The 10,865-nt window shown below is 35.1% G+C and overlaps 1 long non-coding RNA gene across 1 annotated transcript; it reads left to right on the forward strand.

Annotated features, from left to right (window-relative positions):
* The first annotated feature begins 6 nt into the window (after positions 1 to 6).
* On the forward strand, positions 7 to 10,185 carry LOC124165390. Its single transcript, XR_006866221.1, has 3 exons — positions 7 to 150; positions 5,358 to 5,497; positions 9,340 to 10,185. It is a non-coding gene; the product is annotated as an uncharacterized LOC124165390 (long non-coding RNA).
* Positions 10,186 to 10,865: the final 680 nt, after the last annotated feature.

The raw sequence follows: 10,865 nt of genomic DNA on the forward strand, positions 1-10,865 counted from the left end.
CGGAGGCCGAGTGGGCGGTGAGGAGGTATGGCCAGCCACGGCGAGTGAGCATCGCCACCACATCCTCCACAACCATCACCACCACCACCAACACCATAGCAACCACCACCAACACCAGTACTATCCCTATTATCACCACCACACCCCCCAGTGAGTGCTGCTTCATTTTTTGTTTCTTTACCCTGCGCCCGATAACCTTTTAGAGCAAGAGTTGGCAACCTCTTCATTCCAATGTGCATCATCATCATATCTTTTATGCAAGGGAGCAAATTTTACCAAAAAATGTGGAAAATTGCCAGTTAATTATATTAATATAACACCTCCGCTAGATTTAAAGCACATTCTTTAAGTGGGCAAGTTGAAAGTTTTTTGGGCCTGGAGGATGCATTTGCATATTGAAAAGGCTTCATCAGTTACAAAGTTTACTGCAGAAGTGCTTCGATTATCTATTTTTAAATTTACCATTCCCTGAACTAACCTTGTCTCTATAATTTCATAGCCAATCTCCATATCCACTTCCTTGATCTCATATTCCTACTTTTAGGCAAAGACCCTACCGCAATAGCATACTGGTTCCTGTAATATCACTAATTTCAGTAAGGTGGGGCAGAGTCCAAGTTTAAATTGGTTAACATTCATACCTTAAGCATGTTTGCAAACAGCAGGCAGGATAAACATGGTGTGGGCACGATGGATTAAAGAAGGTCTATGTGCCAGGACACCTGAGGTAGCTCCCAACAACCTGTCTAATCTCTCTTTCTCTGCTTCAAAGCAACTTCTCTTTAAATGTTATGGGCATAAAAGGTGTAGAAAAAATGTGACACAGAAAGAACTGTAAAAAAATTTAAAAGGAAATGATCATGAATAGAGTATTTTGTCTCCTTTTATCATTTGTTTGGCATTTCCCCCATACAATGATGGATAATCCAAGATCTGCTGTTCTTTTCCGAGCTCGTTTTGAAAAATTAAGGCTAATGTTCTGAGATGACTCAGTCTTATTCAGTCTTCTTGTTATTTCAATTTTATATCAATTGAAAATTACGAGTGGTGCATGCTGCAAAAAGTCATTTCAGCAACTGCACATGCCCCCGTGCCATGGGTTGCCAACTCCTGTTTTAGTGAGCAAAAAAAAGTGCTCATTGTTTTTGTTTGCTTCTTCAATATTCTCCTTTAGTGTTTTTAATCCTTCTGCATGCTTTTCTAAATTTGTGTGTTGAAATTCTTATCAGGCCTTTGATTCCATACCAAAATCTGGTAGAGTTGGGTATAAACCATACCGAATTACTCATGCTGGGATTTCAGCAATACCAGGCATCAGTGAACTTAAGAGCCCTAACGTACCATTGGGGGGGATCGAAATTGAAGTAAATCCTTTTAGTTAAAGAAAATATAATTTATTCACGCAAAATATATACAAGCTGCACCATGCCGCTATATGGCTACCATCTATGTAGTTAGCCCCAGGTACCAAGAAGCCATGGTATGTCATTGTATTAGAGTCCAATAGTTGGTGGGCTATTTTCTTCAGATAACATAAATTTCTTGATTAAATCATTTGGGGGTCATTACAGCAGTACTTATGCAAAATTGCCTGGTAGTACCCTCTATGTATATGTTTCAATCCTGAATTTTTGTGACTACTGCTGGTCACTTTATCTAAGGGAAATGATTAATAATGAGTGTAAGTCAATTAGAGTTAAATAAAGCATGCTTGCAGCATTAAATTCCATATGAAATCAGGAGATTGATGATAGCTAATTTGCTCTAGATATTAGAAATTCATTTATCCTTTGTCTTACTCTTGTTGTAGTTGTCAAGAAAATGAAGTTCATTTACTGAGTTGACTGATAGTTTTCCCTAATTTTTTAAATGAAAGTCTTTTGAACCTAATAACAAAGCAAAGTAAATAAAATACTTTTGGTTGTAACTTTGTCATAATGCATGATTTATTTAATAATTAAACTTTGTACCTGATTTTCACTTAAAATGTTCCTTTAACAAGGGACTGGTTTTGTCCAACAGTGGACATCATCCGAACTAAATTAATTATGCCACATGACAACCTGATGTCATTGTGAAGCCTTTCTGTGGAGTACTTACAATTAGATGTAACATTTACGCATGATCTCAAGATACATTTTTAGTGGACAATATTTTTTACTGCTACTAAAAATGATAGTCCTTGTTTTTTCAAAACTATTCTCTTGATGCGGTGAGAATTCTCAAAAAAACTGAAGAAACTAAAATTATGAATGTAGAATTTTAAATAAAATTAAATTGATCCTGTTCAAGTCAGTGTGGTTTTAACTTGAATCTGCTAGATTTTGGTGTGTAAGGCATTGCCTTTTCGGTAGGATTTGTCCAGTTGGAGCTATGAGAATACCTGGGATCCTGTAGTAAATTGCTCACTTATTATTTTAAGTATATTTATTTATGTATTTCATTGTTGGATCATATATGTGATCATATATGTTGGATCATGTATATCTCCTGGTGCTCTCTTTTTTATTTTCAATGTGAATGATATTTTTTTTCAAATTGCATACATATATGTGCCCTCTTGCCTGATATCATAATAGAAATCGTTTTTAATAATGCCTCTAGATTGAGAAGTATAATTAATGTATATAGTTATGAAATTAGTCTACATTTTATGATTCGATTAGTGGCATGCACATTAAGAATGCGGATATGATTTCTTAAAATGGTTGTGTTAGGCATGCAACGTTTAAAAATTATATTCAAGGCCATTCCTACTCCACATTTTTAAAAATACTGATGCAAATTTTCTTGTGCATGCAAAGCTGACCGAAGTTTGCCATTATTTTTCACTGTACGTTCGGCTGTTCATAAATTTGGCTCACCATAGTAGCAAAAATCCACTTTTGATTTTCTAGTGAAATTATTTTAAATCTTTTCACAGCCTTTTTTCACTTTCATCCACCTTTATTAAGCCTCCCTCTTTCACTTAGTACCTACACATGACTTTGCGTCACATGCAAAGTCTGTTTCCATTGTTAGGGATCAACGCTCTGTCCCTGGAATCTATTTAGGGAGCATTTGTACTGGCAGATTTGAAGATTAAAAATTATAGCCCAACAGTGATAGTATTTATTAATTCTCATCAAATCAATGAAAATATAGTATCACCAAAAAGAGCTAGCCTTGAACTTTCGTATCACCTTAATCTTTATCTTTTCATAAAATAATCCTCCATTTAATCTTTTACTCCATCTCTGCTACATTCTGCAACATAAAAAAAAAGCACCGCAAGAACAGATCCCGGCTAATCCTGGCTAAATCTAATATTTTTTCATGGCAAACTTCATCCGGTGGTGTATTCAATTCTGCAGCATAGCAATATTATTACTTTATGCTCTGGATTTCCATTTATATGCATCCATTGGGTTAAATGAGCCTGAGGATATTTTAAAATCTTCATACAATCCATCTCATGGTAAATAGCGTTAGAGATTGAAATGATTTGTCTAGTATATATTTATTTATTTCCTAACTATATTCATGAACAATTCTAATACTTCATGTCATATTCGACCTCCTGTTCTATTTGAAAGATATTTTTGATGCTTTAAGTTTCAACTGGTGTATTTTTATTAGGTACTTAATATTTTTAAAAATCGTGTACTCTTGATACCAGTGAGGTGCTTTACCAGTGAGTAACTTCCCTTCAGATAATATTTCTTTAACTAGAATCTATCAAACTTTGGCTTGCTAAATCATCTGTTATGTGATTTTGGCTGGTTCTGCTGAACTGCATGTATTTTTTTAGACTAGTCTACTTAAATGTCCTTTTCCTATTATGGTGTTTATGTGGTGAAAATTGCACTTGCACTGAATGCCAATTTTAGATTTAGTTAGATTAACAAAATTTTTATTATTAGAAGGGATATAGTAATTTTCCTCACCATTCCTTCAACATTGGTGAAAATTTCATGCCGCTGCCACAGCCAGATTTAATTTTAATTGGTCTTTTAAATTTGCGTGTCCGTGTAGGCATACTAGGCATTTAAAGATAATGGATGTTTTCTTTGGCTGAATTCAGGGCTGCTTTGAAACATATGGGAAATTTAAATTTTGATATCTTGCTGTGAGTCGTGAAAATAATTGACGCATGAGTGGTTAAAATAATTAACCCTTTTTGCAGTATATGTGCCTTTTTGAGAGATTTCATTGAAAAAATTTAAGTCTATAATGGAAAATTGAAAATCATATTCCTGCAATTTAAAGTAAGCTTATTAAGTCTTTTTTCAACCACAATGGCGTGGAAAATTATTCCAGTTCAGGGATGGAAGCTATTTATCACATAAATTTCAGATGGTTTATTCAGATTTATGCTGCAAAATGGCTAAATATTCATGAGGGTATGGCTAAAATTGTCATTGTTTTAGCGAATAACTGTTGAAATATCCATAATTTATCCTTCAGAAACATATATCTGAATAAATATCAAGGTTAGGCTTTCTATCATGACGGTGTTTGAATCTGTTGCTGCTTTCAAACTATGAGCATGACTGGATTACCCTGAATCTACTAAAATATTATCAAGTTTTAGGGTAGGGGCATCTTGTCTGTTGCCAGTTTAGGTAACATAATTCCCACTGAAAATGAACGATTTCATAAATATCCCAAAAAAAGTTTTCTTCCCATGGTCCTGATTTTTTATTAGATTGATCTCTTCCCAAGCAACTCTTAGCCAAATCTGACATTAGCAGAGGACATTTGCTCATTTCTCCCTTTATTTAAAATATTAATCTATTTCAACAGAATTTGAATTCCATGCTAAAGACATCCAGCATTGTACTGGACAAGGAATTAGTTTGAAATCAATAATTTCCGTATATTATAAGGCAAAACAATAGAGAAAATATGTGAGATTTGATTGTTCCAATAATCAAAACCTTAATTAAAAAATTTTTACTATTAAAAATTATGTATGGATGTAAAATTTATTTTGCATAAAAAAACCTGTGGCCAGAACAATTTCAAGCATTCATTCCTTGAAATGAATCTGCCATTGATTAAATCTTTTATTACTCTTTTATGAATAACATTTTCAACCATGCCCTTGCTTATCAATTATCTGAGAATTACCACATACTTTGATTCAACTACAGGTTAAAAGATATGGTCCCTGCTAACACTGGAAACGATAATTTTCCTACTTAGGATAGAAATCCACCGAAAAATCACGCCACAAAAATGAAAATGAATTAGTTATGTAATAATATTTGAAATTAAGAACTCTCAGTGTATATATTCATTTGATAATGTTAATACCTGTTGTTAATTTTTATTTTAACAGTCTTTTTAGTGGATTATCAAAACTTACTTTGCAGTGCAGTGGTCAACGACAACGGTTACCCTCAGTTAAGTCGGAGCGGAGTCCTTTGCTGTCCATCTCTGAGGTGACAAACACATTACTCAACCATGACTGAGAGTGCCAATAAAGAATCGCCAGAGGTACCTCTTAATCATGGTAAGCAGTTTGATTTTACAAGGATCTGTGCAAAATTGACTGGAATACATTTAATCTTAACCCTTTCGCTGCTGTTCAATCTCCGAAAAATTAATCCTCACATGCGGCGAAAAGGTTGAAATGCGTTTCTTGAGCCCATGGAGCAGGTACTTCCAGGATGGGCATAATACACCTTCCGAAGGTTCGCTAATCCATGACCCTATCCTCGACGAGCTCATCCACGCTGGACCGTCTCCTCGACCCTACCAGCAGGCGGCCTACCTCCCGAAAAGTGACCGCTCTGACTTCATTTTGAAAATCTATCAATCAATCCGATCATCGAAAAGTGATTGTTTTCATCGCACTCCTACCAATAAAGCAATCAAGTACGTCTTTGAACCGTGTTTCTACGTTGAAAAATAACGATTTAGTTAACTTTGCTAAAAATGTGGCTGCTGACTGGAAAATGGCCATTTTAGCAAAGTTAACAAAATAGTTATTTTTCATCGCAGAAACACGGTTCAAAGACGTACTTGATTGCTTTATTGGCAGGAGCGCGATAAAAACAATCATTTTTTGATGATCGGATTTATTGATTGATTTTCAAATTGCAGCCAGAGCGGTCACTTTTCGGGAGGTAGGCCCCCGAAGCTGGTCGAGGATTCCGGGTCATGGATTATCAACCTTTCGGAGTGCTTCGGCGAAAGTGCTGACCGCATGGCAGGGACGAAGAATAAGTACGTCCACAGCAGTCTGCCGTGCGGATGAACTAAGTTCACAGCAGTGAAAGGGTTAATGAAATTGTAGGTAATCTGCCACACAATAATATTGGAGAAGGTTTTTTTTTTGTTCCTTGGCCCTCCGTTCTACTAACTCTTTAATTTTGAACCAGAATCAGTACCAAAGCAATATATATTTGGTTTCCAAAATAATAATTGGTGCAGTACCTATTTTGTAAACTTATGTGTACAATTTACATATATGTATGTATAACATTGGTGGGGCTTGGTGGGGCACTGGCTCCCCCAGATGATTTGAGTACCCCCAAAAGGCTCCAAAAGGCCCCAAAAAAATTGAAACAATCAAAATCGTGGTGGCCACGCTTCAACATCACTGGGCTGGTAACCCCTTTCAGTATTATCCACACAAAAAATTTCATTGTAAATTAAGCTTAATCCCACATAGCAGAGATATGTCTCGAATATGTCTATGAGATGTCTCGAATATCACATGTTTTGTCTCAGAGACATTCTTGAGAGCTACAGAGACGTATCTGAGACTTCTCTGAGATGTCACTTTGTCCAAAAAATGGTCTCTGAGATGTCTCATGAGACGTCTCATATAAGTCTCCGAGATGTCTCATGAGACTTTGTACTATGGTATGCTTTAATTGTTGGCAAAAAAATTATTAAATTTAAATTATACAGTTATGGCTTACTTTTCTAGATCATTTTTTGTGACAAATTTTGTGATGGATGACCGCTTTTGAAAATAAGAAATCCATGCTGAATGTCGTGATTTTAATAATTAAAACTGCAGATTTTCTCCGAAAAATATATATGGAAGGCATTGATGGAGTTTAAATACGTTTTTTTTTAATTCCTGAATGTCTCACGATTACATCTCCGAGACATCTCTGAGACATACGTGATATTTGAGACATTCGAGACCATAGTGAGATGTCTCTGAGAGGCTCGTTGCTATGTGGGGTTTAACGCTAATGTGGACAACATATATTTCTGACGTAATCAGACAAGGTGAGTCTGTTGGACTCTTTTAACTTATGCTTTTAATTTAAACGATCTAGCAATGAAAAGTATTAATTTTCTAATCACCTTGTATTTATTGTACACTTAACAATCATTTGACATAAAATGTATAATTTTTGCTCAAGTTTTACATAACTTATTAATTTCACACATAGCCAAACAGCGAATCCAGTAGACTCCTTTGACCAATTCTTTTTGTTTTCACAAAATAAAAAGACAAAATATTTATCATCACATGTGCATTGTGATTATTTGACAATAAATCGACAATTCAATATGTAAGCTTAGGAGAAAGTAAGAAACATCCTACATGAGTCCCACGGACTCACCTTGCCCAGTTATGAAGGAATTCAGGGAAAAAAGTTTTTTTCTAAGTTACTTTAATTTTGAAAGAAGTTTGAATTACTCTTATTTATAGAAAATATACAATTAGAAGAAGTCAAAAATTTACGCCATGTTGACATTTCAATAACATAATAAAATTCTCAAAAATGTGATACGATGAGTCTGAGAACTCACCTTGTCCGGAATAGGGTTAAGTCCCGAGAAGATCACAGTGCAAAAATGGCAGTATGATTTCAATTTGTGTCACACCCAGTGCTTAACTTCTAAAATTTTATGTCCCGAAATGCATGCCAACACATTTAACCGACACAATTGTCCAATATAAACCTAAACCTAACCCTAAACTTTAAAGTGGTTAGTTTGGTTTTCACTGAAAAATTCAATAAACAACCTCAAAACTAAACCTTAATTTTAACCCTTTCACTGCTGTGAACGTACCTGGTACGTTCCCATGGCAGGCTGCTGTGAACGTACCTTTTCTTCCTGCTTGCCATGCGCTTAGCGCTTTCGCCTCATGTGACGGGTAGGTTTCCGTAGAGTGTGCCGTAGTGAAAGGCTTAAAACTAACTACTGATAGGAGGATAGCTCCTATAAGTTTTGCTTTTTAAAACTTGTAATGAAAGTTACAATGTCATTTTTGACATGATCCTATTTTCCCTGAGAGGAGCCGCAATGTCATTCATTCTGGGGGCAGTGGTGCAACAAGGGGGGTGTTGGGGGATAAAACCACCCCAGAGCTCAGAGAAATTTTTAAGTTTAATCCATTTTTCTTAATTGGATTAACATTACTTACAGAATAGTATAAAAAATAATAAAATATCCCTCCGAAAGCCATAAAACTCCCAATTATGAACCATTTGTTTTAAAAATTTTCCGGGAGAGGGCCTCTGAACTTCCTGCTTATCCTAATGAGAATTCCATACTCTCCAGACCTCCCAGTATGAGTAGCACTTATAAAACCCCCCTTACTCCTAATTCATAGCTGTGCCCCTGTTCTGGGGTGCCTCAGCTGAATTTAAGCACTGGTCACTTCGTTGCGTTAAAAATTGAGCATCATTCTGCCTTTTTTCGCAGAAAAATTAAATGTTTCATGTCTCATTATACTTTGTGAATAACAATTATTTATTTGTTGCTGGAAGAGCATGTCTTACTCCATGAACATTATATTTATCATCGATAAAGTTTCTCCAAAGATGCAATAAAAATTCTGGTCTTTTGGTATGCCATTTCTTCCAATTGCAATGTCGGAGGAACAGTCATTCTGATTATAATAAGGATTTTCATGTATGGCCCATGGTGACAAAACATCTCCAAAAATCTATCTTCAAAAATGTCTCCAAAATATATAATTAATTAGTTGGGATTAAGGCATGGGCGTATCCTGCGAGGGGGCAGCTGCCCCCCACCCCCTATAAGCAAAAATCATAAATGCCAGTAAGGAAAATAATATTTTTTCAAATAAATATTTTGAAAAACTTATATGTAGTTACAGTTTCCTTAAAATATTGGTTGCAAACACCTTTTCCATGCTTAAATCTTGCCTATAACCTGAACAACCTTGTCATGCTCCCCCGTAGTTTTGATCCTGGGTACAACCTTGAATTAAGGAGAATATTGTTCTTTGTTTATTTTTTTAATGTATTAAATCATAAGAGGCATGTATGTAGTTCATTGTGCATATGTTTGCAGAGTTACTGAGGAAGAGGTAAAATGCTGATAGAAATTGATCTTGATGGTTCCTACTTACAGGTTGCACCAATCAAGATATCAGGTCATGAAATAAATGCCTGAAACAGAAGACCAAGGGTGTAAAACAGCAAGAATTATGCTAACGATCAAAATTGCTTAAAATTTATGATCAAATTTATTAACTTCATTGCTGTTCAGTGTCTACCTGTGCATGTCTGTGTATGCTGATTTTTTCAAATATCGTCAGTTGCATTCATTTACGTAATTATAAATATTTTGTGTTTACTGTGATACATGTTCAACTATAATATTAAGTGGCTGTAAATTATAGTAGATTTATTATGTATATTGCAAATCATGGCATTTCATGTCACTTGTATGAATCAAAAGTATGCATAGAAATGTTATTTTCCCTCATTCAAGTCTTTCAATGAAAGCATTATCATTGCAGGTATTTTCAAATGAAAATACACGCATCTAGTTGTCATTTACAATGTTCACATATCATTAATCACTTCTAAATTAGAATTAATATTTGGTAATTTTGTTCTGCTGATACTTGCCCAGATGTATGATGAATCATTTTTATAATATTTACTTTGTAAAGAAAAGATAAATTCTGTTTGATACAAGATAAAAATACATTTAAATCATCTTAAAACTGCTTGTATATTGGAACTAAGTTTCCTCTTTGGTGTATCCAGCAAAAGTGATATATTTAAATTATTATCAATTCTATTTGAACAAATACAGATACTCCATTTCTCAAATCCAAGTTGATATGTATTTACCTGTGCAGAAAGAATACCCTGTGAAGGGATAGATAGAGATGGCACCTAAACCACTCTTCAAATAAAAGATGAGCATCGAGCAGACCACATTTATTGCAAATGCCGACCAATAGAGAGCTATCTGTGTCGTTGATCCTAGTTGGTGGTGGTCAGAGGATGTCTTACTTATGTAATACATACTTTTTTTGTGGTCTGTGGTCTCCATTGTGGCACTTTTTCCAGGAAACTACCCAGATAGCACTGAGTCAGAGAGTTATCTGTTCTTATGGTTTTCTTACGGAAAAAATTGATAGTTGATAAAGTAGCTTATCGTAAGCTATGGGGCTTATATTAGGCAAAGGTAAGATTTTAGAGAAGAATAGGTAAGGAATTCCGTCAAATATCCTCAGACAACGATAGTCGCTTCTGTTGGAGTGCCAAAGGTGGCTAAACAGTGTACTACACATGCTGCTCATCCCGACATGAATTTTAAGCCTACTGGTGAAATTCAGCAAGTCTTTATAAGAGGATAACAACTGATAACAGATTTTCCCGTAAATGGAAATAATTTAACAGCAGCAAGCGACTGGCTGGTGAAGTTACAAAGCATAGTACAAGTGCTTTATCCTTGAGGTGGAAAGAAAAAAAATAAATAAAACCCAGGAGAACCGAATGTATGACCTACACATTTGCAGCTCTATACACTAACTATTACACCCGGCAACTGATGAATGAAAAAGGCGTAGTTACCATTTTTAAAACCAATGATATAGAAAAACTTACCTGGTGTGTTAATGAAAAAACTGAAATTATTCA

Source organism: Ischnura elegans, chromosome 9, assembly GCF_921293095.1.
Source record: "Ischnura elegans chromosome 9, ioIscEleg1.1, whole genome shotgun sequence".
In the NCBI taxonomy this organism is placed as follows: domain Eukaryota; kingdom Metazoa; phylum Arthropoda; class Insecta; order Odonata; family Coenagrionidae; genus Ischnura; species Ischnura elegans.